General features: G+C 39.2%; 1 protein-coding gene across 1 annotated transcript in view; it reads left to right on the top strand.

The window, feature by feature from the left end:
• The first annotated feature begins 2,680 nt into the window (after positions 1–2,680).
• The window catches only part of LOC110222317 (3',5'-cyclic-AMP phosphodiesterase 4D-like), a 798,164-nt gene continuing 780,518 nt past the window's right edge, over positions 2,681–20,326 (top strand). Inside the window, exon 1 of the mRNA XM_078153186.1 lies at positions 2,681–2,877. The gene's annotated coding sequence lies outside the window, so the exon portion shown is untranslated. The remainder of the gene's footprint in view (positions 2,878–20,326) is intronic.

Consider the following 20,326-nt stretch of genomic DNA (forward strand, 5'->3'; position numbering starts at 1 on the left):
TTCTGCCCTGCCTTTAAGGGGTGCTGAGCTATGTGTGACAACAAGTAAAACCAAAACTTGGTTATTTATAATATGTAATATCAAGGGAGTACCTCTACCTTCCATTCCATTGAGTAAGGCAAGGTCATATATCCACCAGTTTGGGATGTCAACGATGATTGTCCTATTCAGGTATGAATTAGGATAGATGACCTCTAAGTTTCCTTTCAAATTTATAATTTTGTAAAGATCCATTTTTGATGCTAGCCAGTCATATTGGTGACACGTGCTGTAATGTTATTTGGGAGTCAGCACATTGTGGTATAAAAGGCTCATTTTTTCCTTCAAAGCATCAGAAGCTGGATTTCTTTGGAAACTCCCAAAGAGAAACCAAATGTGATGCAAGCCATGTGCTAGACTGAAGAACTTAAGAATTGCCTTAGTATATTGTATGTTACAGAATCCCCAAATCAAATGGAAATGCAGTGGGCTGGGTAAAGATCAGTAGACCTGGGTTTGTGTCCTAGCTCTACCACTTATTGGCTTCCATGACTTTTTTAGTAGTTGCTATAAGAAGTCAGGAAAGAAAGACGGCTTCTTTCCTTGAGAAAGAGAGGACCAATGATGAACCTTGGTTTCTTCAGTTGTAAAATCATGATCAAAACTACTCATTGACATTCATGTGAGGAAGATGTTTTTGTATTTTTGTAAATCTTAAAATTGATATAAATGTAAGCTATTTCTATTATCTTCAAAATATTTGTACTCTCCTAGAAGGGAAGCTTTTTGAGGGTAGGAATTGCTTTTCTTGCTTGTATTTTTATCTCCAGAACTCAGCACAGTGCCTGGCACAAAGTAAACACTTAATAAATACTCACTCACTCTACTTATAGACCTATTTTTGTGAGGCTCAGATGAAAAAAAAATTATAATTAAGATCACAGGACCATAGATTTAGACTTAGAAAAAATCCATGAGACTTTATAGTCCAACTTCTATCATATTTCAGATGAGATACTCAAGAGTGGTTCAATTATGTGTCCAACATTGCACAAATATGCACCAAACCCTCTATTCATGTCCCAAGCCCTATCTCAACTTTGTGATCTTAGGCAAGCCTCTTAACTTCTAGGCCTCAAGTCTTTTCCACTGTAAAATGAGGGAATAGACTAGATGATCTCTAAGATTCCTTTTAGATTTAAATTTGATCCTAAATGGGAAAATAGGGATACTTGTGAGCTTCGAGAACTTTCTTTGAAAAATGTTTGGCATATTTGGTCTTGTGAAATCCTGACTATATTTCAGCAGTATTTAAATTGGTTTTGTTTTCCCCTTGTTGCTTACAATAGTTTCTCCTTAATCTGGGAGTTTTGAAAGTAGGTATGACATTCTTGTAAGTTTTCCTCCTGGGATCTCCTTCAGGTGGTGAACTGCAGATTTTTTTTTTCTGTTTTTACTTTACCCTCTTGCTCAAAAACTTTTGGGTAATTTTCCTTAATAATTTCTTGTGACATTGTATTAATTCTTTTTTTGATCTTAACTTTAAGGTAGTCTGACAATTCTTATATTGTCTCTCCTTGATCCTGTTCTCCAGATCAGTTGTTTTTCTGATGAGATGTTTCAGGTTCTCTTCTTTTTTTTTTTGTCTTGTTATTTATCAATGCCTTGTAACATCATTCAATTCCTCTCGCCCAATTCTAGTTTTGAAGGAGTTATTTTCTTCCTTAAGATTTTGACCTCTTTTAGGGGCAGCTAGGTGGCAAAGTGGATAGAGCACTGGCCTTGAAGTCAGGAGGACCTGAGTTCAAATGTGACCTCAGATCAAACATTTGACACATGCTAGCTGTGTGACCTTGGGCAAATCACTTAACCCCAATTGCCTCACTTAACAAAAAAAATATTTTGACCTCTTTTTCCAATTGGTTAACTTTCTTTTCATAATTTTCTTGGATTGCTTTTATTTTTTTTCCTATTTTTTTACTTGACCTCTTATTTGATTTTTGAATTCCCTTTTAAGTTCTTCCAAGAACTCTTCTTGGGCTTATGAACATTTGATGTTATTCTTTAGGGTAAGAGTAGTTAGACATATCTTTTTTATATAGAATAATGTATTTAAGCCTAGAAGGAACCTTAGAAATCAACTTGAACAAAATACTCATTTTATATCTAACCACCAAGTTGTGCTGTTAAGAGCTCACCTAATCTTATTTGGTGGGAAGGATCAGAGCCGGGCAAGTGTCATTTTCTCCTTGGAGGTTATCAAGCATCACTCCACTGAGCAGAAGGGCCAGCAAAGTCAGCTGTTCATACATTTAGAATTGTAAGGGACATCAGAAACTATTTAATCCAGTCCCTAGAGGAGTTAAGTGATTTATCCAAGGGCACCAAGTTAATAAGTGTCAGAGGTAGGATTTGAACCCAGGTTTGCTGTCCCAGAGCTAGTGTTCTTTCCATTGTACCACATATCATGCCAAGATCTCTGTAGTTTGCAGAAAGTAGACAACTTTCTGTTTTCTAGCTCTGCCTCCTTATGAGTGTCTCTGTTGACTTGCTTTGTAAAGGATATTATGTGACCTCTCTTCTGCCCAAGCTGAACACTCCTATGATGCTACTCTGAGTCTGTAGAAGGAGACATGACTCCTGATTGGCTAAGAGACCTCTGAGCTCATAATCAATGTGTTCACAGCAAATATGAGAGAGATGGGACAATATTGTTGGAGGACTTCAAGAGAGGCAGACGCAGGCTTTTGAATGACAGACTGAAGACTTCCTCAGTGCTGCAGACATGTGGGGAATCCTGGCCTCACCATGTCTTTGGCTTCCTGTGCTTGCAACCCTGGAGACAACTAAGAAAAGACTCCCCTCTTCACACTCCTCCCCTCAACCCCTAACCTCCTGGTGAGTTGTTTCTGACTTGGTTGAGCTGAGGTTTTTAATCTTGCTCTCAAATTGGAAAGCTCATTTACTCTGGTGTTTTATAATATCTAATCTATATAAATTCTTCCATTTTTATTTACTAGTTATTTTGATTATTATTTATGACATCATTCTACTTTGCATCTGCGCAGGATTTTCAATTAATCAACAAATATTTCCAAGTGCCAACTGTGCTCTAGGTAGTATACCAGGTTCTGGGGATACAGCTTACTCTGTTGCTCCACTTGGTTTCAACAGTACAGAACAAGAAATCCTTCCCAGGTTAAGCTCAGCACTTCAAAACTCACTACCAACCACCATACTGCTAATGCAGGCCTTGATGGACCCCACCTCCCTTAGACTCCCTTCCCCTCTGATTGGAGGGCAGAGTACCAAATTCTTCCCAATGACTATTTATAGAGGGCAGAAACTGGACACTCGGCCCACTCAGTTTTGCATCTGCTGCTCTGCTTGGCTTCAACTCTATAGAACAAGATACCCCTGCATTCTGTATTCCTTGGCATACCCTGTACCCTTACCCACTTTTCTGCCTCCTTTTGTGTGTTGTCTTGCCCGTTAGAAGGTTAACTCCTTGAGGACAGAGACTGTCTTTTCATTATTGTATTTTCAGGACATCGGCCTGCTATATGGTAAGAGCTTAGCAAATGTTTATTAGATTGGCTTGGCTTTTTGGTGTTTTGTGTAATCAGCATTTGATAGGAAGGAGCTAAGCTGGTGATAATGAAATAAATATTATCCCTTCCCTTGGGAGCAATTAGTCTTTTATTCTGAACTTTTATCATACCTTTAAACTATAGATATTTGGAGTGTGGATAGATAAGTAGGTGACTTAGTGGATAGAGTGCCAAGCCTGAAGTCAAGATGACTCATCTTCCTGAGTTCAAATCTGGCCTCAGACACTTAGAAGCTATGTCACTCTGGTCAAGTCACTTAACCCTGTTTTCCTCATCTGTAAAATGAGCTGGAGAAGGAAATGGCAAACTATTCCAGGATCTTTGCCAAGAAATCCCAAATGGGGTCATGAAGAGTCAGACATGACTAAAATTATTCAATAAGATAGATATAATTCTAGTGCACTGCCTTCCTCAGAGATAGGAGCATTTAGGAGAGTGCCTACATATGGTAGTGTGGGTAGGGTATGGATCCCGTTCATGGTATGGGCATAGTTCTCCTTTCGTTCCTCCCAAAGGCAAAAATTGATATCTCCCTTAGAGATGTAGTGGGACAGATCCTAGTTTAAATATCTATGCCGCACATAGGCTAGCCATCTTTTTATTTGAATAGCAACTACCTATCTGCCTATCTGTTTCTATCCATCTAGTGCATTAATGTGGGACTTCATTAATCGGAATCACCTCTCAGACCCCCACCTCTTCTGAGTCTATTATATCTCTCTAAAAAACCTAGTCACATGACCTTGGCATAGTGAAATAGAATCCCAACAGTGATGAACATGCATGCTTGGATACAACTTACAGTGCTTTACTCTTGGCATAGAATCATTAGAGTAACAAAATGGCCCATAATAACAAAACAATACATTATAGAGTGTCTCTCACTCTATTGGTCCTCATATCCTCTGACAGTCCCATGAAGTTTCCAGACATTACACTGGCATCTCTGAGGAGCTCTGAGAAATTCTTTGTGTTGTTTACTTGGCCTCCAGTGTTGCTCTTTGTGTGGGTAGGCAAAGAAGCAGAGGCAACATCACGTATATCATTTACAACTGATATTTGACTTGGGTACCCTGTACAGCTAGTCCTCAGGAGAAGATTCAGGAACTCTGAGATGTGCCCTCTCACAGCACAGGGCATGGGCTTGGGGCCCAGTGCAAACTGGAATTCCTAAACACCAATGCCTTTTTTTCATTTTTAGTGTCTTTTCACTAGCAGGGACCACCTACTGCTTCAAATCATAGGTAGCTCAACATTTATAGAGTAGGGCTCAGCAAGAAGACTGCTGTTTTAAGGACACTTACCAGAAGCTCTTTAGCCCACCATGTTATGGCTGTTGTGTCATCTCACCTCCTGTTACACACTTAGTTTTTATCTCCTCAATGGCAGTCAAACCCCAAATGCTTGGAGCAATGGGGGGAGGGCCGGGTGAGTTGAGAGAGGAGCTACAAACAGATGAAGAAACAAGACCCATAGAGGTGAATCTCAAGGTCACATAGCTAATAAGTGACAGAGCTAGTAGTCAAAAAAAAAAAAGAAATCGAAGGGTTTTTTTTGTATTAAATGGAGCTACTTCTGGGCAGATGTATTTTTTTGGTATATCTACTTTTACATGCTCACTGAAAACTTGGGAGTCTCAAGGAAAATGCAAAAAGGGATTTAGAGTATTTTCAAAAGAGTAGCTCTTTCTTTGGGAGTGAAGTGGTGCTAGAAGTGAGCTGTCTTCTCTCTTCCCTCCATGTTTTATTGGGTGCTGAAGCAACAGTGGTTTTTCGTTCAAGAGGAATAGAAAGATGATAGCAGCTGTCTTGTGACTCTCCTTGGCCCCTACTAAAAGCAAGAAGGTGGAGATCACTATTCAGTTAAAAACCATTACTATGTCTACCGGTATTTCACCCTTTCTTCATGCAATAAATGCTTTGTCTCCTGTAGGTCAATAATTAGAAATTGTGTGAGCAAAAAAATAAAGAAGAAAAAGATCTTCTTTGAACAATTTCCATTAGAGATTTTGGACTATTTGCTTATTTTTAAAAAATTTTTAACAAGAACAATGAAAAACAGAAAGAATATCTCCATGTAGAAGACTAAAAGACAGAAATGGTCAAGAACAGGGGTTCATATCTTTAAAAATGATGATTATATTTCAAAAATAGTTTCATTTGTAATCCTATTTTTATACATCTAAAATATTCTGAGAAGAGGTCCTGTGCTTCCCTAGACTGCCAAAAGGGTTCATCCTACACAAAAAAAAGAAAAAAAGAAGAAAAGGTAAGAACAGAAAAAAAAGAAATTGACACATTGGATCTCAAAATATCACTGCTGTCTACATATATGGGGTGTACCTGCATGTGTGTGTACACACATGTACAAACTCACACATACAACTCTGTCTCCAGTTAAGTTCTAAAAGCTGTTATGGAGGAATTTATAGTTTTTAAAAATAGGAAAGATGTATGTTATTTTACACCAAGAGAACTGGTGTGATAGATAATAGATAAGCACACTGAAGCTTCCTTTTGAAGACTGTTTGAGTGTGAAGGGAGCACAGAGGCCAGCTCATTCAATTCTCACATTGACAAGAATCTCTCTGTGAGAAGAGGTCACCCAGACTTGGAGAAAAGGGAACTTATTACTGCTGGAGGCAGAACATTCCACTTTAGGATAGCTCTAACTTTTGGGAGGTTCTCTTATATAAAATTAGATTCCACCTCTATAAAACTTCTATCCATTGTTCCTGGGTCAATAAATGAACGGGTAATGGCAAAGGAAGTTTTCATCTGGTTTCCCCAAAATTCTCCAAAGACCCCAAAGTGGCAGAGCCTTATCAAATCACTTGACTGACAAACCTATGGAATGCCAAGAAAGAATTGATCTTCAGCATGCAGATGTGTAACTTTTGTGCCTTCAAGCATTTGAGTGATTTTATTAGCAACTTTCTTTTCACTTTTGCGGCTATTCGAAGTAGAGACAGTGTCAGAGTATTGGAGGTGATGTCAAGGACTCAGAGGCTCACATTTTCTGAAAGCAGCGGCTAAAGTTCCAGCAACCAATCCCTTGGTTTTCAGAGGCTGGTCAAGGTATAGAGACTTATAACAGGATAGTATAGAGTACAATATCCTCAAACTGCCATCTGACACAGTAGAAGATGAGATTCAGGTTTTAGTTTTAAGAATTTTATTTGCTGTACTGTATTTATAGTACCATAAATTTCATGTGTTATGAAAAGTGAATAGTGCCTGAAATTAATGGTTTGTTTTTTTTGATTGAGATGTTAGCACAAAAGGTCACAGAATTATAGGGAATTAACTAACGAGAAAAAAAATGATTCGCATGTTATCTATTTTATTTTGTGCACTGTATTTTATGGGTTATTTCATGGTTACTTTGTTAGGAAAAGTGCATATTATCAGAATTAATGCTTTGTTATAAAGAATTGTATGCAGAAAAGTGTATTTTCAGCAGTTTTTGGTGGTTGCAGGAACCTAACTCCTATTTCCCATAGGTTCAACGTATCAACAGTCATATTATTGACTTTCACACCATTTCATAGGAATGTTACCCCCACAAAAGTTGAGGATTGATTGCAGTAACAATCTTTAGGTCATGGGTGTAATTGCTTTTATGTGATGGAGAGCCAAATTAGACATGTGAATTGTTTGTTCTGGAAAGGCAATTTCTTAGAAAATCAGTACTTCCTTCCAAGGACTTGCCTCTCATTTGAGGGCTCATTATTTCTAACAATTGTTTATTGATAAAAATATATGTGAGATGAGAAAGAGTATGGCATAGTGAAGAGGATGCTAGTCCTGAAGTCAGGAAGCTCTGGGTTCAAGTCCTGCCTTTGATGTATCCTGATTCTAGACAATTTCTTTATGCTGTAGCCAACTCTCTAAGACCATAAAAGCAGAGATGAGTTGCCAATCTGATTTGGTAGAATAAGTTTCCATACTGGAAATTCCCTACACAATGAATTATAGGTCTGGACCAAAAAAAAAAATTAAAAGATTTTGAGCTGGAAGACTCCTCAGAGGTATTTTAGTAGCAAAAATAAAAAAACAAAAAAAAATCCCAATCCCCCCCCAAAAAAACCCACAACCAATTCTTCTCTTGTCCTGAAAAAAAAAGATTGCCTTTTCCCAAATTTTCTATGTTTTTTGTTTATTTGTTTGTTTGTAATGTGACTATGCTAAGGACCTAATAGAAAATCCTTGAGGGTAGAGGACTGTTTAATTTTTGTCTTTTTTTATCCCTACATCCTAATACAGTACTCAGCACATAGCAATCACTTATTAAATGCATTTGAATTGATTGAGTGGCAGTGTTGGAGCAACAGCTTATCTGATGACTGTGACTCCCTCCTGAATGCCTCATTCTACAGATTAAGAAACTGAGGCCCAAAGAAAAGTGGACTTGCTCAGTGGGACATATGTATAAGGGTAACAAAACTGAGATTTGAATACAGGTCTCTTGGCTGCAAATCTGCTGTTATTTATAAAAACCATAAAAAAGTTATAAAATAATTTGCATCTCCCTCTCATTCAGCGGGGTCATTATGTACTTGAAGTATTTGCTGAATTGATTTAGCTTTGCCAAATTGACCCATCACTAACTAGAAGGAAGTAATCAGGGTGGATAGCTCAAATTTGTAATCTGTCCTCTTAACTTTCTACCTTGAGAGCTAAATGATGTGCCAGGTAACAGCTATTGATTTCCTCCTGCCATTTAGTGAACCTTGTGTGGAGCAGGGAATTAGTCTATGTGGAGTGAGGAGGAGCGGGGAGGGACAAGATCTCTGTCTCACTGTAATCCTTGCTGCCACTGAGGGGCTTGTCACATGAGGGAGACTGTATTTTTAGAATTACCACACTCTGCTTCTGTGTGGCGAACATACATTTATGACATACTATATTTAGTGAAGGTTTAATTATCCAAGTATCGTAACTAGATTCAAGCAGTCACCTTTCCTTCCTTATTCGCATCAGAACAGCCTCCTGCAGCTGAGAGTTGCAATTACCACCACACCTGGGGAGCAAAGTTGTCAGGAGAAGTTCTATTGCCTGGGCCTAAGAAACTGCTCTTAACAGCTCAACTTGCAAAATCTTATAAAAAAGTTTCCATTCCCTCTCTTGTTCATTTGTCTATCTGTTCATCCATTCAGCAATAAATGGAACTTCAGACTCTTACTAGCTGTGAGATCTTGGGCAACCCACTTAGCCCAGTTTGCCTCAGTTTCTTCATCTGTAAAATGAGCTAGAGAAGGAATGGCAATCCACTTCAGTACCTCTGCCAGGAAAACCCCAAATGGCACCGCAGAGAGTCAGACACGACTGAAAAATGGCTCAACAACAACAAACGTGTGACATGCTGTGCTAAGTGCTGAAGAGAGAGGGAAAAAAAATGAGTTAGTCTCTACCCTCAAGTTGCTTACAGTCTAGAATGGATGATGAGATTTGTGCACAAATAAAGCCAATATAAACTAAAGTAAATATAAATGACACTGAAAAAGTGCAACCAAATCAGTTAGATAAATCATTTCCAGTTTGGGAGGAATCAGGGAAGACTTCATGGAGAAGGCAGCATTTGATCTGAGTATTGAAGAAGGGATATGGTATCAATAGACAGAGATGGTGGATAGGGAATTTCAGGCATAAAGTATCAACTATAAACTTTATATAAAGTTCTAGATGGGTAAGATTAAAGACTTTTTTTTCTCTCAATTTTACCTTGTCCTCCTCTGTCACCTCAGTCATTAAGGAAAATAATTTGTTCTCTCTCCGTACCAAACTTTCTCCTTTCAGGCTGCCTTCAAATCACTATTTCATGGTTTCCTTTTCTTCCTAGATGTTCTTGATGCCCATTTTATTTTTTTAATTATTTTTTTTTCTCGATGTCCATTTTAAAATAGGTTTTTTCCTCATAAAAGGTTAAGAACTAGCACAGTGTGATTTGATGAAGAGATAGCGCTGGCTTGCTTACTGGTCTATATTTGGAGAATACATTGAAAAGGTCCTTAAAAGTAAATTAAAAGGTTCATCTCAAAGCTCAGACATTGGATTTGTCCCTTTAATACAGCTTTTGACCTGTTACTTCTTTATCTCTCTGTCCCTCTCTGTCAGTGTCATTCTCTATAGGTAGAGGTGAAAACTCAAAGTCACTGTTGTGTAACTGACTAGTAGGTAAAGTACAAAAAACATACATTTCATTTCAGTTTCAGAAGTCAATTCAAACGTGTTTTTTTTTTTCTTTTGGTTTGCAGAAGCTGTCCTATTCCTATCAAAGGTCTTTATTAAATAGCAAGAAAATGTGGCTAAGCAGAATAAATTTCACTCTAGTTTTTTCTTTTCTTCTCTCCTTTGGGCAAAGGTTGACCAAAATAAGCCTGGCACCAAGCCCTAGAGACTATGATTTTACTGAAATATTTACAGAGAGCCCAATGTGTGTCCAATCCTGCACTAGGTCTACAAACTTAGATGACATTGGATAGTGGGAGGATGGGAAGGGTGTTTCCAGAAATGGAATTTCCATGGAAAATACTATGCTGTTTCCTGAATTACAAACCTAAGTCGTATTAGAAAAGGTCTTAAGCTTATCTTCAATTTGGGGCAGCTAGGTGGGGCTGTGGGTAGAGTGCTGGGCACTGAGTCTTGAAGACCTGAATTAAAATCTGATCTCAGACACTTATTAGCTATGTGACCCTTAGTAAGTCACTTAACCCTGCTTGCCTCAGTTTTCTTATCTGTAAAATGAGCTGGATAAGGAAATGGTAAACCACTCCATTATATTTCTGCCAAGAAAACCCTAAATAGGATTGCAAAGAGCAAGATACGACTGAAACAACTGAACAACAAAGCCTAGGGAAAGAACTCTCCAGGATCAAAACTCTATGTCAGACTGAACAATATACATGAGAGTCAGCTGATTGCCTTTTGAGGACACACAATGACAGTCTTCTTATCATTTTATATTTCAGTAGAAATGTCTTATAATTACAGATCCTTAGGCTACACAGGAGAGAGGAAATCTTGAGGTTTAATTTTCTTTGTAAAATGTGTTTAATCACCTGATTAGATAGAAAATTTCCACTAGCAAATAAAAAGTAGATTTGTATCTTTGAGCACATTTTGGTGGAGCAGGATCCTAGGATCTGGAGGCAAAAGCTACATGGATGATGAGTCTCATGTATTCTATATTACCCTGCTACATATACAAACACTCATTTTTCCTAAAGTGTGGTTATGTTACTCAAAAGAGATTAGGCTCAATAATCCTCATAGGAAAAATCTAATAAAGGAAGAATGTTTATCCAGGGGTTCTTAACTGTGGGTCTGTGAACTTGTTTTTTTAAACAAAATATTTTGATGATTATATTTCAGTATACCTGGTTTTCTTTGCAATACTAGATGTTTTGTTTTATGCATTTAAAAATATGATTGTGAGAAGGGTACCATAGGTTTCACCAGACCGCCAAAGGAGGCCATGACACAAGAAAAGTTAACAACCATTGTCCAAACTGTGATGTGCTGCTGGATGGGCAGACTGCTGAGGTGGTTCACCAGTAGAGATATTGCAGAGTGACAGCAAAGTAATCCCCAAAGTGAAGAGCAGGAAATAGAGATGGATGGAATGCTCTTAAGAAATTGTACAGCACTGAGATTTCAACTTTATTCCTGATATAGAAATTCATTTTTTCAAAAGCAATTGGTTCTTTGACTTTTTTCTTTTTTACTATGAATCTGATAATCATCAACCCACACGAACATTTCAATATACAAATTTATCATCCCCTCTACCTCCTCCTCTCCCATCTTGGCCTGACTTCTCCTAATACTTCTGGGCTGTTTCCCTAGGAGTAACTCTCTTTATCTTCACTCCTAGCACTACTATAGCTCCTTAACCTCCACCAGTGTGCTTGCCATTAATGATCAGCTAATACACTTGGTTATCTCTTAACAAAGGCTAAGAACAGTAGTTATAAAACATCCCCTCCACAAACCTGGAGCATTCTCCCCTACAAATACAGTATCTATGTACTGAGTAAATGCCAGATCTAGTAATCTTAACGTTAAGCCTAGATTATTTATCATCTATTTATCTATCTATCTATCTATCTATCTATCTATCCATCCATTTATTTATTTATTCATTCATTCATTTATTTATTCATTTATCCATTCATCCATTTATTTATTTGTTTGTTTGTTTATTTGTTTATTTATTTATTTGGCAATTGGGGTTAAGTGACTTGCCCAGGGTCACACAGCTAGTAAGTGTCAAGTGCTTGGTCTGAGGCCGGATTTGGACTCAGGTCCTCCTGACTTCAGGGCTGGTGCTCTATCCACTGCACCACCTAGCTGCCCCCTATTTAAAAACAGTAAGTTATAAAAACAAATTAATGTTTTATAGATCCAGGGAAGGCAAGGAAAGAGTTTTCGGCATACTACACAAATTCAAAAGTGTTTTTTAAATTAAGTGAGTTCAACTTTAGAGTACAATGGTGGTGAGGCAGCGGCAACTCATAAGTCCTAGTAATGAAGGGCCTGGAAGTCCTATCTCCTTTATCACAATCCTCATGCAGTTCCCCTTGGGTATAACATGTTTCCTGGTTGGCTGCTCAGCTGGGTTGCCCAAGGTTTGCTCCTCTTCACAGTGATTCTCAATTACCTGAGCTAGTGCCTTCAGCTGCTTCCTCTCTTTGACACTCTCTCTATATACCTATCTGGCAAAGTGTACTCTATTCTTTGCTGGATACTATGTCTCTTGCTGGTCAGAGTAGCTCCCCTTCAAAGTTATATGGCTGATTATGGAGAAAAACTCTCTCATGCCATGCTCCACAGGAATAGCTGCTCCATAGGCAGCTAGAAGCTTTCAACAATCTCTCACTCTCGAAAAACTAAAATTCTTCTTGGTTTCACTATATGAAGCCCCTGGTGTTAAGGGAGGACTAGCATCTCCGGTGAGAGGGCTTGCTGAGTCCTTTTTAGGGGTGCTTAACTACCTTAGGTGTCCACCTGTCACCCATCTCTCCCCTGGGGCTCCAAGTAACTGTAGCCATGTGTAATGGTAGCATTGCTGATGGGCTAAACTAGGGTAATGGTAACCAACAGTCTTCAGATCAGTCAGTGAGTTGGGGAGGGTAGACACGGGAGGGGGTGAGGGGGAGTGTGAAGACCTCCTCTGGTGGAATGAGTGGATGAGAACAATTTGTTCTAATGGCCATGAAGGCAACTGAAGTAGGCCCTGTGGAGAGCTTAGAGCTTGCCAAGACATCGAAGACACCAAAGTCATCCACTGTATCCCTAGCCATTACCTTGACTTTTGTCCTGTCTCTGGATTATGAAGACTCAAGGAGAGAGAGAGTGAGTCTGATGACTTTGTGCAACTCTGCCTCCCTTACATCCAACTCATGGGCAAGACAAGTCATCACTCATCATTTTGATGTCATTGATCTTTGAAAAACAGACAAATAACCATATGAAGCTGCCAAGAGACAGGGCTAATTTGTTTGCCCAGCCAGTCCTATTGTTCTCTTCTTAACTGAATCTGAGATGAAAGGATCATAGGGTTAATACATTATTATTGTTAATGTAATGGCAAAGTTAATCTTTAAATTTTATGTTAAACATCCTGTGTGATGATATACATTCTGTGACTACATCAGCTGATTTGAGAAGGAAGGGAATCTCTCTTCCAGAATATTTTCAAAGAGCATGAATGATATCATAGGGTGATGTCTTGACTTGTGCATAAATTGGATGTAAGTACATTGCAGAAAGGAAAACAAAAAAAATTACTTAATGAAACCATGAAATTCTAATACCAAGTTTAATTTTTAAAAGGTATAGCTTAAATTTATCATGATAATAACAGGTTTTATGGTAGTAATCTATACACAAAATAGAAGTGTCCTTGATGATGGCATTAATGGGGCACAAGGAATCTTTCACGAGGAATTTGCACACATTTCAGCAACGGACCATATCTTCGCTGTTTCACAGTTAACTGAAAAATGAGAGACTACGAGATCCCACTACGCTTATTTTTTGTTCTTTACAAAAGCATTTGATTTGGTACAACAAAATACCTTTTACGAAAAGCTCTTTTACAGCAAGATATTTCTCATCTGCACATTAAAATCCTTTAAGATTCCTTGACATAAAAAAAATTCCTTTATAAAGATATAGCAACAGGAATGACCTTATTTTATGAGTTACTGATCAGAAAGGCCAGTTGACATAGAAGACAGGAAGGGCAAACACTGTGATGGAGAAGATCCAGTGCAATGTCCAAGCTGAAGATTCCCCTTGAATAGTAACTCGCTCTTGTTTGTGGGTGACCTTTTGGTTGTTATAGCAAACCCCAGATGACTGGAGAGTCTTCTGGAAGAGATCTATAATCACTCACTTTTCTCTTCTGTAAAATGAAGCAGTTGGAACTGAATCAAAGCCTGTTCCATTTCTAGCTCTAGGACTGCAAGCTGCCACCTAATCCCTCAGATCCTTGCAGATAGAGATTATGTTCTTCCTAACAAGCAATTCCTTTTCCAAGTTCAAAACATCTGACTCCTTCCAATGATCCTTGTATGGTATATTTTCCAGTCATCTGACTTTTCTGGTTACCCACATATGCATATGACAATGTCTATCTACTTAGATTTTCCAGCGTGGATTGATGGACATCTTTGGAGTGATTGTGGCCTTCACTGAGGAGAACCCTATAAAGTGGAGCAAAGAATGGTGGGAAATCTGGAATGAGTATATGTTATGTGTGCAGAGTCATTTTTATGTTGTCTCCCCTATTAGAACGTGAGCTCCTCAAGGGAAGGAACTGGGGAGTTTTTTGTTTGTTGGTTTGTTTGGGGTTTTCTTGTTAATCTTTTCAGTGTTTAATATTGTGCTTGGAACATATTAATCATTTAGTAAGTGCTTGTTGACCAATGAATAGGATATCAGCTCAAATCCACGCTCTTCTTCCTATCTGTTACTGCTCAGTTGTTTCAGTCGTGTCTGACTCTTCATGACTCCCTTTGGGGTTTTCTTGGCAAGGATACTAGAGTGGTTTGCCATTTCCTTCTCTAGTTCATTTTACAGATGAGGAAACTGAGGCAAAAAGGATGAAATGACTTTCCCAGAGTCACCCAGCTAGTAAGTGTCTGAGTCCAGATTTGAACTCAGGCCTTCCTGACTCCGAGCTTAGCACTGTGCCATCTAGCTTAGACTTCCTGTCCAACTGTGGACAAATTCTTCAACCATCCTTGGGTTCAGTGTCCTCGTATATAAAATGAGATGTTCGGACTGGACGCTTTGTCAGATGTCTTCTACCTGGGGACTTATGACTGTGATTCAGTGTTGTATGAAAATAGATACATATAGAGAACATTAACATTTATAAGGAATCTCTTTCCTTGTTGGACAGTGAATGGGACCTAAGTGAACTGCTTAGGCAAGTGTGTGCCCCTGTCTTATACTTCACTCACCGTGGACATTCACTTCATGACATATGGGGAATGGCCAGGAAAACAGGACCCTGGAAAGGAAGAAACAAACATTACAAAGCAGCCCCAGTTCTTCCAAATAACTCCATACCTGCATTGCCTTTTAGGGAAAAGCAGCCTACTGCAAAGTCCTATATGTGAAATGGATTTTGGTCAGCCCCATTTCAAAATGTGATGAGTGAATTTCCAGGAACTAGTTATCATTTTAATGCTCTGCAGTGGTCCTCCTCTTTGTTCTCTCCTGGCCACACTTCTGAGTTCTCTAATGGCCTAAGAGCAATTCTGGGTAGTGGTATTTGAACTGTGAATTTCTTCCCTTGTAAACTCATGCTAATGACTCTAATAAAGATCTTAGAATCATATCCAGCAATGATAAGATCTTAATCCCAGGATTGAGTTTTTAAAGGTGGATTAATTCATGTCAAGCTGTTGTTAGTGACCTTTGGCCCCCTGCCTCAGATGAATGCCTCACAAATGATGGACTGTCCAGTTCCATTGCATAATTTTTCACAGAGAATCAAAATGTATATTTATTGATTAAGCTGAGAATTGCACACCGTCATCGAAGTGCCTTGAGAGCACAGACCACCTCTCTTCAGATCTTTAGATGCAGCTCCTAGAATAGCTGAATGCCAATTTAGTTGATAAAATATTAGGGTTTTTTTGATCACAGTACAGTTGATGAGTTTTTTTTTTAAACATGCTGTATAGGGGGCAGATTCCAGAGAGGTTTAGATTTTGGGGTTGTATCTGCACAATCAAAGTCAGATACAAAATAAGCTTGAGTTGTTTTAATAGTGAAATCCTTGAGATATTAGTGATGAAAGTCTCTCATTTTCTATTCCTTTCTGAAAATGGTGATGTAATATTGTAGCCCCTTGGTTTCAGAGCTATGATGTTTTTTCTATCAGCTGGGGCAAGTGGCAAGGAAGTTGCCATCAAATCAACTTTTAAAGACAAATTCAGTTTGGTGTAGGTGAGGGAAGACCTCAGACCTTGGGTCATAGGTTCCATGGTGGGAGTGGGGGAGGGGGATAAACTCCAGGTTACTGTCATATGTAGGAAGATACAGATGATTTAATCTAATTTTAAAATGTTCTTTTAAAGCACTTTTAAAGCACTTTAAAGTCCACACTCCCTATCTCTTCCCTCTCACCATCACTAAGCTGTGTAGTGTTACCTCCTTCCTTCCTCCCCCTCCCTCCCTCCCTCCCTCCTCAAAGAGATCAAATAAAGAGAAAAACCATATGTACAAAAATATTTATAGAATTTCTTTTTGGTGTAGCAAAGAACTGGAACCAAAAGGGGTACCCATCATGTGGGCAATGGATGAACAAACTATAGTATATGAATGCAAAATGTAATAAAATTGTGTTATAAAAATGATGAAAAGGGATGATTTTAGGAAAACCTGGGATGATTTGTATCAAATAATGAAGGGTGAAGTGAGCACAGCTAAGAGAATACTTCATACAGTCACAACAATATCGTAAAGAAAACAACTGTTAAAGACTAAAAAGTCTAATTAATAACCAATCGCAACTTAAGAAGACAGATGATGAAGCAAGCTACCCATTTCCCAAAAGAGAAGTGATAGACTTGTAGCAGGGGACACAATTTTTCAGACATAGCCAATATGTGGATTGTATTTCTATGGCTATGCTTGTTTGTTACAAGGGTTTTGTTTCTAACTCTTCCCCTCCCCCTTCCCTTCCCCCTCCCCGTCTTCCTTTGCTTCAGTTGGGATTTATGGGGGGAGGGGCTAGCAATAATGTGGTTAAAAGAATTAAAGAAAAGATCACTGAAACATTTAAAAGAAAATGCAAAGAAGAGCATAGAAGGAAATCTGAAACAAAACAGATAAGCAAGATAGCTTTGAAAGCAAAGCAAGCTGTGTGCAATGAAATTCATAGATTCACACACAAATCACCCCTTTTTTCCCTTTTCTCTACTACTGTTCAAATGGAAATGCTCATTTTCTTCTGCTGTTTGTTAACTGCAGAATTAAAAAAAAACACTTCTGTTTTTTCCATCACCTTGTTTCCCAATCTATCCTACCCTTTGTTCTCCCTACTTCAAGAGTTATCCATTAAATCACAGAATTGAAAAAAGAGTAAGAACAATTCAGCAAAATTAACCCACACATTGAAAAAATCTGGCATGAAATCAGCGCTGCCTTTAGGCCTGAGTAAGGAGCCCCACAATTCAGGGACCCAAGCAGCTTCTCAGTCTCAGTGACTTGACCTGTAGGCACTCTTAGACCAGCCTAACTGATAACAAGGAGATCACCAAATCCTGATTACAGAATTGGCTGTGCCCTTGATCTTAGCTTGGAACCTAATGCTGCTACGACTGTTATCTGAGAAAGAAGCACCCTAGATACACTGGTCTACCTGGGGCACTTTGCTTGGTCCTTCAGAGATGGCTGAAGTAGCTGCTTTGACCTCTCTCACTCCAGGTTCCACTGTCTTTGCTGGGCCCTGGGAAGCAACTAGGAGGTTGGAAAGAGGGGATCTCTGGTTGCACCCAGTCCATTTCCCACTGAGATTGGGAGTGAGATGCGATGGAAGGAGGTGTGCATACATACGAGACATACAGCCTCTTTGAGCACCACCCACCCACTGTTACAGACCCCAGCACTTGCCTGGCCCCTTCTAAGACCACCCACCAGCTGATACTCAACTTTGACACTCAACTCAGCTAGGGGCCTCTCCCATCTGTTGAGGGAGATGTGAAACCAGACAGCCGCTACTCTTTAAATTTTTTTAAAAATATTTTATTTTTTCCCCAGTTACATATAAAAACAATTTTTAACATTCATTAAAAATTTTTTGAGATCCAAATTCTCTCCCTCCTTCCTTTCCCACATCCTTGAGATGTAAGCAATCTGACATAGGTTATACATGTCAGCAGCTATTCTCAATAGCCATTCTTACCACCTTGCACCATTCTGAGATAGACCTTGGTCAACCTTGGAGCAGCACCACTCCTGAGGAGAACTTAACACTGGATCCTTCAACAGGACTGAGTCATATCCATCCATTGACCTCGAGTCCCCACAGTAGCCAACCCAAGAAAATGGAATGGGTACTCCAACAACCTTCCTCCAATCCCCCTTCCCCCTCCCATAATCACCTAGAAAACCACCCAACTGCCAGACCCCTGCACCTGACCTTCAAGCTCTTGGACATTAGGATGATCTTTAGCAGCAGCTTCTAGGAGCCCCAAAGACCTTGATTTGAAATTGACCCCCCTCAACCAGTAGCATATCACCACCAATCCCCAAAAGAGTTATCCCTACTCTTGATCTTAGCTCTGAAGTACTGAGTAGTTGAGAGAGCACAGCCCTAGATACCCTGGCAGCCCTTGGGCTTTTGGCTTCAACCTTGGGATAGCCTCAGCTGCTTCTGCAGTGGTCCATTGACTTTTATCACTTTTCCTGGGCCCTGTCATGGGGGAGAAGCTGTTCAGCTGTACCTGATTCACCTCCCTCCTAGAGGCCTGCCCACATGCTGATACTGATCTGGTATTTTGACATCACAGCTGGAAGAATCATCTACAAGTTGAGGCATCCCTTAGACCAATCAGCCTCCCATCATGCTACCTTTTACCCTGCTGAGACTGACCTGTACCCACTTGGAGGAGCTTGATGCCTAGCTCGCTCCATCTGGACATTAAGAACAATCTTCACAGTGCATTGACTGGACAAGAAACAAAACAAATATCTTTTCTGCACCTAATATTCCAAATCTTTATTGATAAATTGATATACCTCATATGGGCCCATGATTTTGCAATACATTTTTAAATAAAATTGCTTGTGTAGGTAGGCTCACCTTTGCTCCTCACCAGATCTGTGGATTGGAAAGGGCCCTTCAAAACCTAGTCCCTGACCTCTGCAAAGAAGCCTGGGGGGAGTTATTTTCTTATAGCACTTCTCTAGGGCCAAGCTTGCTCATTTTACTATCATAGCATTCAGTTTTGATTTGTTGTTGTTGCTATTCTTCCACTTACATCATTAAAGTCACAGTGTATATTATTTCTTCACTTTGCATCAGTTATATGTCTTTCCATGTTTCTCTGTAATTATTCTTTTAAAAAATTATTATTGATATCCTCTTTTTATATCACCTATATTCCACAGTCTCTATTTTCTTCCTCCTTCTCAAGAGCCATCCATTATAATGAAAAAAAGAGGGAAAAAAAGCCCCAAAACTGACCAACATTAGCAAATTGCAACATTGTATGTAGTGTTTCATAAGCATAGTCCCTCATCTCCACTAATGAGGGAGGGAGTACCATTTTCGTATTTTTTCTTTGGGGCCACTCTTGGTCAATATTCGGTTTCATTTAACTTTATTTTTTTTTTTGTTAACTAATTCTTTTGCTATCTCAGTGCTAAAGCACAGCTGCTGCTACTACCTGCTGGAGAATTACAAGTACTGTCAATGCCCTGTAAGGTTTGGCATCCTGTGCTACAGTCACAGCATCTCAGTTTCGCCTCTGCTTGTTATTTTCTTCTCTGTTATAATCAGACTTATTGAAAAGTAGCTGACACCTAATGCCTTCGCCTCATTGCACTCTTTCCTTAACTCCTTGCAAACTGTCAACTGTTCTTGGCACTTTATTTGAAATTGCTCTCTCAAAGTTTGCCAGTGACCTATTCATTGTTGAATCCAGTGATCTTTTCAGTCCTCATCCTGCTCAATTTGCCTGACACTGCTCATCACCTTGAATACTATTTCCTTGGCTTCCAAATACCATGCTCTTCTCTTGTCTTACCTTCTTGTAAATACTTCTCTACTTTCTTTGTCTCCTCATCTTCTCTTGAACTTAACTCCTGTATTCTCAAAGTTCTGTCCTTGGTTATCCTCTCTTGATCCTATTAGAATGCAAGCTCCTTGAGGGCAGGGACTGTCTTTTGCTTCTTTTTGTATCCCTAGGATTTGGCACAGTGCCCCGCACACTTTTGGAGCTTAATAATTGGTTATTGATTGGCTGATGCTATTCTCTCTCTAGATTCTTTTCCTTGGCCAGCACAATTGTTCCTATGGCTTCAACTATTCCATCAGTACGAATGACTCTCGAATTTATATCTCGAGCTCTAACTCCTCTGATAAATTCCTTATCCAAATCTCTCACTGCCTTGCCGTCTGAATGTAACCCTAGTGCCAAAGTCCATTGGCATTTGACACTTCATTGGTAGAGATGAAGGGCAGAGTGGAGGTGGTGAGAGCACAAACTC

This window comes from Phascolarctos cinereus, unplaced genomic scaffold, assembly GCF_003287225.1.
Source record: "Phascolarctos cinereus isolate Bilbo 61053 unplaced genomic scaffold, phaCin_HiC Scaffold_4;HRSCAF=312, whole genome shotgun sequence".
Taxonomy (NCBI): Eukaryota; Metazoa; Chordata; class Mammalia; order Diprotodontia; family Phascolarctidae; genus Phascolarctos; species Phascolarctos cinereus.